This window comes from Myodes glareolus, chromosome 6 (genome assembly GCF_982192425.1).
Source record: "Myodes glareolus chromosome 6, mMyoGla1.1, whole genome shotgun sequence".
Taxonomy (NCBI): domain Eukaryota; kingdom Metazoa; phylum Chordata; class Mammalia; order Rodentia; family Cricetidae; genus Myodes; species Myodes glareolus.
Genome location: NC_142031.1, coordinates 77,513,051 through 77,525,811, shown reverse-complemented (window position 1 = coordinate 77,525,811; position 12,761 = coordinate 77,513,051). Strand labels below are relative to the sequence as shown.

At 34.8% G+C, this 12,761-nt stretch overlaps 1 protein-coding gene and 1 non-coding gene across 2 annotated transcripts in view; one reads left to right on the top strand and one right to left on the bottom strand.

The window, feature by feature from the left end:
• LOC148121858 (uncharacterized) overlaps positions 1 to 12,761 on the bottom strand; it is an 893,578-nt gene that overhangs the window by 387,175 nt on the left and 493,642 nt on the right. The window lies entirely within an intron of this gene.
• On the top strand, positions 5,649 to 5,758 carry LOC125388335 (U6 spliceosomal RNA). The gene has a single exon (XR_015738233.1). It is a non-coding gene; the product is annotated as a U6 spliceosomal RNA (small nuclear RNA).

Below are 12,761 nucleotides of genomic sequence, written 5' to 3'. Positions count from 1 at the left end.
GAGGCCACATTCAGTGGGCGGGTAACCACTGGCTATAAGACTTCCTACAGCATCACCATATCTGCCAGCATCTCACCAAGCCCTGTCATAATGATAATGGAGAAACTTTTGAAATTATAAGGCAGTACAGTTAAATGTTCTTCTTTATAATTGTTGTCTTAGTTTTGTTTTCTCTTCTCAGCAATAAAACTCCTAACCATGACATATGTCAAACTGGGTACACCAAGACAGAGTGATGTAGAAAAAAAAATATGGAATATAAAGATGGTGTAATATTTTACCCAAATAAAGTATGAAACAAATGTCAAGACAAAAATTGTGAATGAAAAGATGTTTTGCTATTAATTTATAAAAGTCAGAATACAAAGTAAATTCTGCACCATTGGAAATATACTGCTGCTATGAAAACTGAGTGAAACATTGTAGTATGAAGAAGCAGGCCACCTCTCATCGCCCAGCTACCTTAACCCCTGAAATAACCACACAGAAATTCTATTCATTTAAACATTGCCTGGTCCGTTATCTTTAGTCTCTTATTGGCTAACTCTCACTCATTAGTTTAAACCATTTTTAATAATCTGTATTGCCGCTTGACTGTGGCTTACTGGCATGAATCTAACCAGTGTCTGTCCTGGGTAGGAGAGTAATGGCATCTGCCTGTCTGTTTTCTTCTTCCCAGAATTCTGTTCTGTCTTTCCTGCCTACCTGAGATCTGCCCTATCAACAAAGCCAAGGCAATTTTCTTTAATAACTAGTGAAATCAACACAAATATGGAGGGACCTCCTACCCCATTTCTCCTTTTTCTGTTTAAACAAAAAAGAAAGGCTTTTGCTTTAACATAGTAAAATTACATATAACAAAACAGGTATCAAATAAGAACTACAGGTATAATATTTGCATCTATTTTATCTTTTATCATAACAAAGGAAAACTATAACTATAATTAACCATTTTTTAACTCTATCAAAGACTCCAGAAGAATATATTACCTAAGTAAACAGGAAGTGCATTGTTAGGAACTTCCAAAACTGTTGAAATGACAGAGACATCTTGCTGCCTGGACAGTCACCAATGGTTTTTTATACCATTGGAACATCCATCTTTAGCCTACAGACCCATAGTGTCCAACAATCATTTCCATGAAGTAGGAAATTTTAAAGACAGTTTAGTCACTTTCTTCTTTGTCCTGTAGAATGTCTATCAGACTTTTTCATGAAGCAGAAACCCCAAAGGACCATCTCAACTTTAGGCAAGTTTAGCAGTTCTCTCTCTGTGGGTTCTTTATGTTCAGTTTATGTAACAATACAGGCAAGAGCAGTTTCTTGCCCAAAGCTAACCAACTCCTTAGGGACCTCTCAAAAAGCCAGAACATGCTGTAGAATCAAAACTCGGTGCCATTATCATTGGCTTCTCAATCAGCCCCCATTGTCAGTCACATTTAGAGAGTCCAGTTTGATCAAACTCATTCAGTCCCAGTCCAGCTGGCCTTGGTAATCTTCTATTAGATCAGTCACACTGTCTCAGTGGGTAGACATACCCCTCATGGTCCTGACTTCCTTGCTCATCTTTTTCCTCCTTCTGCTCTTCATCTGGACCTTGGGAGCTCAGTCCAGTGCTCCAACGTGAATCTCTGTCTCTATCTCCATCCATCGCTGGATGAGGGTTCTATGATGATATTCAAGATATTCATCAGTGTGGCTATTGGAGAAGGCCAGTTCAGGGACCCTTTCCTCTGCTGCCCAAGGACCTAGCTGGGGACATCCCCTTGGACACCTGGGAAACCCACTAGAGCCAAGTCTTTTGTCAACCCTAAAATGGCCCCCTTAATAAAGATATCTTCTTTTGTGGGTGTTTACAGGTTGCCTATGTAGAAAATAAGATAATGAACATGAAAACTCACAGGAGAATATATAGATCCTTTCTTGTATATCTGAACAGTCTCCAGATATTTTGTCACAGTGTCCAGAGTCCTTTCTGTCTTCTATCCTTTATTTACATGGTCTCTTATCATTCCACTAGACATTAATTGACATATTTTGTAAAAGAAGATCTCAAACTAATATATGGAGATCAAGTAAAGAACTACAGAATTCGAGAAACAAATAAAAATTTATTACATTTTAATAAGAAGAGAATACTGACAGATAAAAGAAATAATAAAATCCTCATAATCTATGAAGTACATAAAATTTCTGAAACCTTAAAATTATAGTTATATTCTAATAAATATTTATAGAAAATTCTACTTTGAAAAACAAACCAATACAATACAACTGTACAACTATAAAAGATTGCATTATAGAACTCTCTGAGTGTTTTTTTTATCAAGTTCCACTGAAGCATTCTGAAAAGAATGGACATAACCTTAGCTTTCAAAGACTCCAGCAGAAGGACTCAAGTGATGGCTTATATAAAGTTATCAACTCCATTTCTTACTAGCCTACCTTAAGGGATGAGTCTGACTATAGTGCCTTTACTGAATATATTTCCATCTGCCATGTATTTATCCTGCTGAGGCTCACCAACCGTTGATGACATCGGTCTTCAGGGTAAAAATAATTGATAATTCAGGCTTTTGCTACTCCTTTGACCTCTCTCAGCTTCACAAATTCACTGTATTCAATAAGACTTGCATTTGAGACTGGGGAAATAGTTAAGTAGAAAGTAGACTTGTATTTAATTTTCCAGCACCTATGTAGAAGACAGACAGCATTAAGATCTGAAATGCCTGCCTTCGAGGGCAGACTGCCAGATTCTAAGAGCTTGCTGTCCAGCCAGACCAGCAAAAATGATAAGTTCCATGTCAATGAGACACACTGCCTCAAAAGGTAAGGTTGAACACAGTAGTGAAAGACACTTGACTCCATGCTGTGTTTTACATCATGGGAATACATAATTATTACCACCAGTGTACAACTTTGCACATACTTCACACATACACTAACACACATACAAAGATACATATACATGCACACACAAACTCATACACATGCATACACATACTCAAATAAGAAGTAAAGAAAGAATGCTCAACTTATTGTTAATGGCTTTGTGACAATGTCAGGAATAAAAAAAATATACCATTTGAGGTAAAATTTAATGTGTTACATTTTTCACAATATTACCAAAAGGCAGGCAAGATATGACATTAAGTAAAACAGCCCCATGCAAGAAGTAAGTCTGTTTTTTGAAATCATTTATATTTCATTTAGTATTTAATAATTTCCACATGTTAATTATGTAATCTTGTTTTACTAGTAATTGATAATGTATAATAGCATTGAAATCATAGCAAAATATATTCTCATAAATATGGGCATATTTTCTAAAAATAAATGTTGAAGTAATGAATAGAAATCATATAGAACACTTACCTATGAGTACACATCTTAAAAAAAACCTCTATGCTCTAATGAGTGACCTTACATATAGTTTCTCATAACTGCTGTCTACTTACTGATTCATAGATGAAACTGTCTCTTCTGTATGCATAAGGAGGTCAGTTCTTCATTGACTCACAAAGGACTTCCTATCTTGGTTGCATATTTTAATGACTAAAAGTAGATGAAATCTCTTTTATCCTTTTAAGATAATTCAGCAAATTGTTTTCTAAATATGTGTTTCATAACTCTTTGGATTTTCCTACCATTTGGGCTGTCCTATGCTTTCTCTAAAGCTCCTCTCTCCACTAAATCATTGCTTGTCTGTCATGTGGCTGATCTCTGTGCTGGTTTAAATTACATGGATTTTTTCCTTCTTTCTGTCATTCTCTTTCAGCTCACGCCATCACCCAGGCAGTCACTAAAATTCACAGCTGGCTGTCCTAGTGTTTTCTTTTTTAAACACTAAAAGTATTGTCATCAATCTCCTGCTTGAGTCTATTCTTAAAATATTTGAATAATTAGACTAAGAATTGGAAAAGGGACACTAATCTCCCTTGTATCAATAGGAAGAGAAACTATTCTCAAAGTACAAAAGAATGTTTGTATGCCCAACTGTGAGTAAAAAGTTTAAAAAACAGAAAAATAAAGTGTTGAAAGCAAAAACACTTTCACAAAAAGAGGTCAGTATACTACCAATTCAGGAGAAAAAATGTTGATGGTAATATGCAAATTTGCTTGGACATCATGGTGCATTCCTTTAGTCTCACCACTCACTCCAGAGGCAAAGTCAGGTGGAGCTCTGAATTTTACACAACCATAGTTTACAGAGTGAGTTCCGGAAAAGCCAGAACTGTACAAAAAATCCTTTTGAAGGAAAACAATACAATAACAAAAAAAATATTTTTCAGGCAGTGGAGGCATACACTTTTAATCTCAGCACTTGGGAGGAAGAGGCATGTGAACCTCTATGAGTTCAAGTACAGCCTGGTCGACTGGAGAAGTTCCAGGAGAGTTATAGCTACTAATAGTAACCCTGTCTCAGAGGAAAAAGAAAAACTTGGCTTCCTAGATGTGTGGCATAAAGAATCTGCCAGTTGGTAGCAATGAACGCTGGAAACTCAGCAATGAACGCTGGAAACTCAGAGTGCCCAAACTAGATAGATTGCTTGATCCTCACAAAATGGTGTCATCCTTTGGAGTGTGGAACACCAAACTTTACAATCCTAAATGTGAGTCTTTCCCAATGTTTGAGTATTCAGTGTAAGAAGGTACAATCTGTCACACACTTTTTGTAAAATGTATTATTTTTATGTAAGTGCTAGGTTATGGAGCTGACTTTCTAAGCTGCAAAGGTAAGGGAAAGCAGGGCTAGCAGACAAAAAGAAATCTTGACATTGCCTCCCATATAGCCCCATTCTTTACCTTTCTTAAGTGTGATTAATAATATCTGGACATAGTTAACAGCTATTTTTTTGTCACCTTAATTTCAGAACCTTGTAATGAAGTGCTTGTAAATTAAGAAGTACTTTATAAGTACTTATATACTTATATAAGTAATATCCTATTTCCATAGGTAAATCAATTATCAGAATTTATATTCTATTATATATAGCTTAGAGACGATTTTGTGGCTGAAAAGATTGTACAACTTTTAAGAGTTCTTAGTGTTCTTGCAGTATACCAAAGTTCTTTCCCAGAAACCACATGACATTTTCCACCTATCTTTGTAAATAACATTGATTTGGGGTACTGTATCCTTGACTCATTTCATTGAGGTCTTGGACCAATGTGATATACAACGTCATGTAAGCACACACATATCCCTAAATAGGTATAGAAAATTTGTAAAGAATAGTAAATTTTGAAAAATTCATAATTTACATTATTTACATTTAAATTTCTCTACAGAAATACATAGTAATTATTCTTTAATGGACATAACCAGTATAGCCAACATCTTATGAACATTAAAGAATTTTTTTAATTTGGACTCACAGATGTGTCATAAACCTCCACTGTACTGATTCCTTTTTTCTGTGAGTCTTTGTATTTTTGAACATTCCTTAATAGTCATTTGAAATTTCCGTAGTTGTATTCTTTAGTTTCTTTTAAACCAAAGTACAATAGCTCCCAGAGCAAGGGGTATTTGAAGCATGAATTTATGGACTAATATGGTATTCAAGCAGAGCACTAGCATATAGCTATGCTGGATCCCAGTATCTAATATTTCAAATCTTCACCATCTAATGTCACATAGAAGAACAGTTCTCACTTCATCAGCACATATACTAACATTGAAACAATACAGAGAAAAAAATTAGCGTGGTCCCTGTGCAAGGATGACACACCAATTAGTGAAGTGTTCCATATTCTTCTCTGTATACATAATAAATATGTAAATCTGTAAAAGTGAAAACATAAAAAATAGCCTCATTTTTATTCAGAAAGTATAAACTTCATGAGAGTTCTGGAGATATTATTCCCTAAATGGCATTCTCCTCTCCCATTATTCAAGAATCTATACCTCTGACCTAAGGTATTGCTTCCACTTCTTGACTATTCTGCACTTGATTCAAGTCTGAAATTCTACTGATTATTTATACACATTACAATTGATGTACTTTCAAACCATTCAAAACCTTGTTGATATTGAAATTAAAAAAAAGAACTGGGTTAGTTTGTCAGTGCCTGTTCATTTCATCCATTTTGTCCTTCTTTCCTCATCTCACACAACCCCACCTTCCTTATCCATCTTTCAGTTATCTGAGATAACTTTCACTTCCTTTAAATTCTTCAAATGTATTTTTTGTTCTGCATGAATTGATCTTCACTCTTCTTTAATTGTTTTTCATACTAAAATTTATTTTGCTTAGGCAGAGAAACCTGTATTATCCACTGTGATAACAGGAAATCTTTATGCAAGAAATGACTCTTGAGACCACAATTATCAACAACTATTACATTTATGTTTCTTTACTTGGTAATTTGAACAACACCCATATTCCTTTCTAATTTCTGAGATATGTTGCCATATAAACTATGATAGTTTGAGCTACACAGGTCAATCCCTGATATGTCAATTATCAGGTCACTTGACTAAATGAATGAGATTATTGACAAAGAACTACCCACTGCTGCATTCATATTGCCTGTGTAAGGTGCATTTCATATTAATACACTATAAGAAAAAGTAAGATTTAGTGAATTTGTTAACATCACACATGGCTTCCATCATTTGGGAATTTATCTTGCATACATATGGCTAGGAAGCCTATCTTATGTTTCTTTTGGTTGACCAGTTTCTCTAATGCACCCTGGGGTAGGCAGAACAGATGTTTACTTTCATAATAAGCTGTCTTCCTTGGACTACTTTCCTTTATAAAGAGGTGGTGAAGTAGTATAGAGTTAGGAAATTCATGGTAATCACTCACATCTGAAGCATAAGCATCTATCTGTCAGTCAATCAATCTATCTATCTATCTATCATCTATCTTCATATATTTATTTAGTTTGCAATTGTATATCTCTGCAATTGTATATCACTCTGTGTGTGCATGTGTGCGTGTGCATATGAGTCCAGGTATATACACATATCTTAGTACATGCAGAGTTCACAGAAGAAATTGGATGTCCTCCTCTATCTTTTTCTCTTTATGTCCATTAAACAGGATCCCCATATTATACCTGGAAATCACTAATTTTCAGCTAGGTTTGTAGAGAGGTAGCAGACCATAGCAATCTTTTCATCTCCACTCCAGAGGCAGTACTGAGCTAAGAGACATGGAGGTAACACATAAGTGGATTTTACATGGGTCCTTGGTTCTGGACTTAGGTCCTCATACTCGCAGAACAAATGGTATTAATCAATAAATATATCCACAACCCAAAATCTGCAGATAGTTCTTGATACCAAAAATGGTAAGGTGTAAGACCTTAGCAGTACCTGATACTTGTGTGATTCCTACTCAAATACAACACAAGTTAAATTTAGTCCATATGATCTTACTGTTTTTTTTTAACTACAGTACTCTGTGCGAGAAAATAATGAGATAATACAATTGTCAGTCAGTTTTTTGTCCCTCAAACTATTGTGATCAGATTGTTATTTCATTTTCTTTGATGCTTGTGGGGGGTTACTGGAAGTATTCTAGTAATACAAAGTAGTTTTGTACTTCTAAAATTTTTATTACTATTTTAAAAGTGAGAATTCAAATTCAAGTTTAGAGAATACACTAGCATTAATATATATATATATAAACACACACACACACATATATAATACAAGATGTATATTGTATACATCCTGATATTAAGAACAAAATTTTGAAATAAAATTAATTCAGTGATATAAAAAGAATTATTTACTTAATATGTCATCAAAAGTAGTTTTCAATTTATTATGTTACCATGGCATTATAGTAGATATTAGAAATTTAAATATAGGTGGAGAGATTTTCCTTTCATTATAAACTAATGAGAACAAACGTTTATATATGTGGTAATTCATATGTATGGAATCTTATGAAAAGATTCAAAAGGAGCTAAAAGCTGATGTGTATAGTAAGTGAGAGTTTTGGCACCAGATGCATAAAGGAAGAATATAACAGTGCCAAGGTATGATTCAGTGGAATGGTTTTATTGTGTATATAAGGGGTAGATTCCAGAGGGATCAGGAAGAATACAAGAGAGTTTATGATCTAAATGGCAGAGTTACAGAGTCAGAAACTGGCAGAAGGGAAATTCATGAGCTGGAGAAGTTTAGGGTAAGAGGAGGGATAAGAAAAATTAAGATGTGCCACGGGTATCTAGTGAGTCTGGAGGCCAGCATGCATTTTAGTATGCTGACAGGTACCACAGATAGCCATTTGTCCTAAGTTTCTTTTGCAGATGACAGTGGGCAAATCATCATGCAACCCTGCTTGATCTTAAACTTGGATTTTTTTTCTTGCTTTAGCTAGGAGTAGAAGAGTGTGTTGCAGTGGTTTGATAAGAAAGTTTTACAAGATGTAAAATCAAGTTGAATCCTAAGGTCATAGTTGTCACATTCTAATCCATAGTTTTACTTATTCCTGGGTTTGCTTTTTGTTTGTGTTTTTGTTTTTATGGATTGTTGTTTGTTTTTGTTTACTCCCATTCACATTTGATAATATATCTATAGTCACAGAATTTCAGTTAGTGTTCTTAACTTGGACTAAATGAACTCAATACCATATAGTGTATTCTCAATGACATCACAAAAAAGGAGGAACATAATGTGTATCAAAGAAAAATGGAATATTTCACTAACAAAAGTAATTGATAACCAGATCACAAATTTTTGATCTAAAGAGTTATTTTTAGTACAAGATTTATATGATAATTTGGAATGGGTTAAACCATACTGGTTAAACAAGAATTTTGAAAGAAAGCATATCAGTTATAATAGAGTATGAGAGGACTATGTGTATCCCTGACTCATGAAAAAATGACATATGTAAAGATTACCTATAAATGAATGATTCAAGATTTGTAATATACAAAGTTGAAATGATTCAGTCATGAATTAACTTGAGAAGAAAAATAATAGATCATGATATAGATGCATGTATTCCTTTCTCTTTCTTTGATTTTTAGAGACAGGGTTTCTCTGTAGTTTTGGGACCTGTCCTGGAACTAACTCTTGTAGACCAGGCAGGTCTTGAACTCACAGAGATCCGCCTACCTCTCCTCCCGAGTGCTGGAATTAAAGGTATGCACCACCTCTGCCCGGCCACCTTAAAATTCCTCCTAAGTGAAAAAGACATTTGTGTCTGTAAATGCAGATTAGCACTGTATTGGCATTTTTCTGCCTATAAAAGAGAAATGCATTAAAAGTATTTTCTCACAGTGCTGGACTTACTACTCAGTGGTAGAATATTAACCTGGCATGTTTGACACCCTGAATTCAACCCCAGTACTGGAAAAACAACTAAAATATTGATTGCACTGATTAAACTAATGAAGATTCTGGAAAAATATTTGCTCACATTTTAATTTTAACTCATGTAATTGATAATTTGATTCTCCTGCATTAAAAACAAGCATTAAGTATCAGTTAAACTTAGAAACAAAGAAGGTATAATAAGTAATATGAAGCCCATATTTTTCATCCTTAATCTATCACACTTGTTCTCCTTAAAGAAAAGACTATTCATTGAAATCCATCACAGCTTCTTCTAAATGCTCTCAGGAAAACAATTTATCATGAAGTGATAATAATTATCAGAAAACACCAAAATAATTTTCTATTCTTGGAAACTTAGAGAAAAAATCCATTAGGACAAGAACATTCCTATAATATGACACTTTTTCCTGTTACTCCAATTTAATTAACCATCACATATTTTTAGGGTCTGAACCCAGGATGTTACAGAACACCAGAGATACACAATTCTAGATAGAATAGATTACCTTCCTACAACAATTAGAAAGACCCAAGTCTACAGTGAGCAAATATCACAAAGTTAATATTAGCAATTAACAGGAAAAGAACCACCTTAGCTGCTAGCAAAAGATAACACTCTGGTGGTGAAGGAGTTCCTTCTTTCTAAGTGTTGCTTGTATTGGTTAATGAATAAAGAACCTGCCTTAGCCTGTTAGGCCAGAACTTAGGTAACTAGAAAAGACAGAAGTGAATTCTGGGAGGAGGAAAGCAGAGTCAGGTAGATGCCATGGATCCTCTGCCTGAGACAGACACTGGTTAGAATCTTTCTTAGTAAGCCACTGCCACGTGGCAATATACAGATTAAATCAAGATGTGAGAGTTAGCCAATAAGAGGCAATAGCTAATGGACCTAGCAGTGGTTAGTTTGGGGCTAAGATAGCTGGGCAGCCAGGATGAACAAGCAGACCCTTTTTGAAATACTCTGTTTGTCAATAGTACATATAGTTAATATGGAACAAAAAATAGTGCAAAGAAAGTCAGAAAAGAGGTGAGAAATAGAAATTCAGAAATAGAGAAACATTGTGAACCAATTGTAAAGCTATGTAAAACTCAGTTAAAACAAACAAGCAAACAAAAACCCCACAATTTTTGGCCTTTATGAAACCTAATATTATGTACTACATTCTTTTTATTGGGCAAAATAATTTTTTGAATCTTAATTTATTTAAAAATGTCATTAAGTAAATCATTTCATCAATTTCAGAGCATTAGTGTGAGAACTAAAGAAGATACCTCTTGTAAATCAGAGTCTAGGCTGATAAGCAAGAGGCTCTCAACAAGCATTGTGTATGTATTAGCATTTTTTTCTCCCTCTAGTGCAATTAAATGAAAGGAAGGGTATATGGAAAGGTGGGAGAGAGGACAATATTTGAAAATCTCTAAAAAACAACATAAATAATAAGAAATTAGAAAGAAAGAAATAAGGTTATTTTGGCTCAAATTTTGGGGAGTGTAAGTTCATATGTACTTATTACCGTCATTTGGGTCTGTGGCAAATGATACAGCATAAGAGGGAATGTATAATAGAGAAGCTAGCTTAGCTCATACTAAGGGTGTGAACAGAAAGATGCCGACATCCACTTCCAGTGTATACCTCAGTGGCCTATCTTTTTCTAACTAGGATTCACTTTTTAAAGTCTCTCACATAAACTTCTTGGGAATCCTAATCATAGAGAGCCAAACAACAAATCTTTGGTTCTTTGTCTATATTATAATAAAAATGTAAAGTGTATGTCAATCTATGCCACAAAGTTGGCTATTTGCACTTTTGCAAATGATCAATCACTGGCTTCTTTGACAATTTTTAAACTGCAATAGGTAAAGAGTAAATTATTTCCTGAAGAATATAAGAAAAAATATAAAAATGTAGGTTTCAGAAATAAGAATGCAAAATTAAAGAAATATGAAGTTGTAAGCCTAGGAAAATGAGTGTGGGCTGTCAGCAACTTTTTCAGCAGCTTAAGAATTAACTATTAACAGTGGGTTACTTTGATTAACAACCCATAGCTCTGTCTAAAGGCTGTAGCAGCCCCCTGCATAATGAGAGTCTGTTGTAAAAGGAGCAGCTGGCCGCTTCCTGCCGCCTAGCTCCCGGCTAGCTTTACCCAAAATAATTACATGGAAACTATTCATTTAAACACTGCCTGGCCCATTATATCTAGCCTCTTATTGGCTAACTCTCACATGTTATATTAACCCATTTCTAATCATCTGTATCACCACTTGACTATGGCTTACCAGCATTTGTCTAACCAGCGTCCATCTTGGAGAGGAGAGTCATGGCATCAGCATGACTCTGCTTTCTTTTTCCAAGCATTCTGTTTGGTCTACTCCACCTATCTAAATTCTGCCCTATCAAAAAGCCAAGGCAGTTTCTTTATTTGACCAATGAAAGCAACACAGAAAGAAAACCTTCCTACTCCAAGAGTCCCTCTGCAAATTGAGGGTAAGCTTTCAGATTACCACCCAACAACCCATGACCAGCAATTGATGTGAACTGAGTTAACTTTTAAATGATGGGATGTACCTAACTTTTTGGTTGTGCATTTTCATATCCCTTCCCAGCCACACAAAACTGGCAGTATCAGCTGAGTATAAAACTTTGGTAAACATCATCAGAAAGTGCCAGAAACAGACCATGTGCTAAATACAAACACTAGTTCAATTAAAAAAAAACTGTTAATGGAAACTATTAAAAATACAATTTGTATCTGAGATTTACCTCAAGATTGTAATAATTCTTTTATTCATGCCTAATGCTTGCTTCTTGCTATAAAAAGGGCAGTTCAGCTACCAGATAAGCTTTTTGTGCCCCATGGAGAGTTATTTTCTTTTTCTGTAATAAAGTTTGCTTCTGCCTTAATAGACTTTGGTGGTCTATCCTCAATCTTTTTGTAACCCTCATGGAACCAATACTTCCATTGTATGTCTGAGATTAAGCATTTTGCAGGCACATGCACACACACACACACACACACACACACACACACACATATCAGGGAATAACTATTCAAAATATTTTGTGCTAAATACTCTGAAAAAATAAGGAAGAACACTAAACTATAGAATCTTTCACCTGCAATACATGGGAACAAACAGAGATCCACCAGCAGACATGTAGTAAGTAAGAGAGCTTGCAACTTTAAGTACAAAGTGCAATGTCAGCATCAAATCCCTCCCATCAGAGCTTAGGCAACCCCATAGAGAAGAAGGCAGAAAGAGTTTAAAGCAAGAGAAAATTGGTGAATCCCCCCCCAAAAAATAAATAAATAAATAAATAAATAAATAAATAAATAAAACAAGACCTGCATGGGTCTGCACAAATTCTCTGCACATATATCTTTTAGTCTAATGTTTCAATGGGATTGCCAAGTGTGTAAATGAGTGGGTCTCTCATTTTTGTGCATTCTCTATG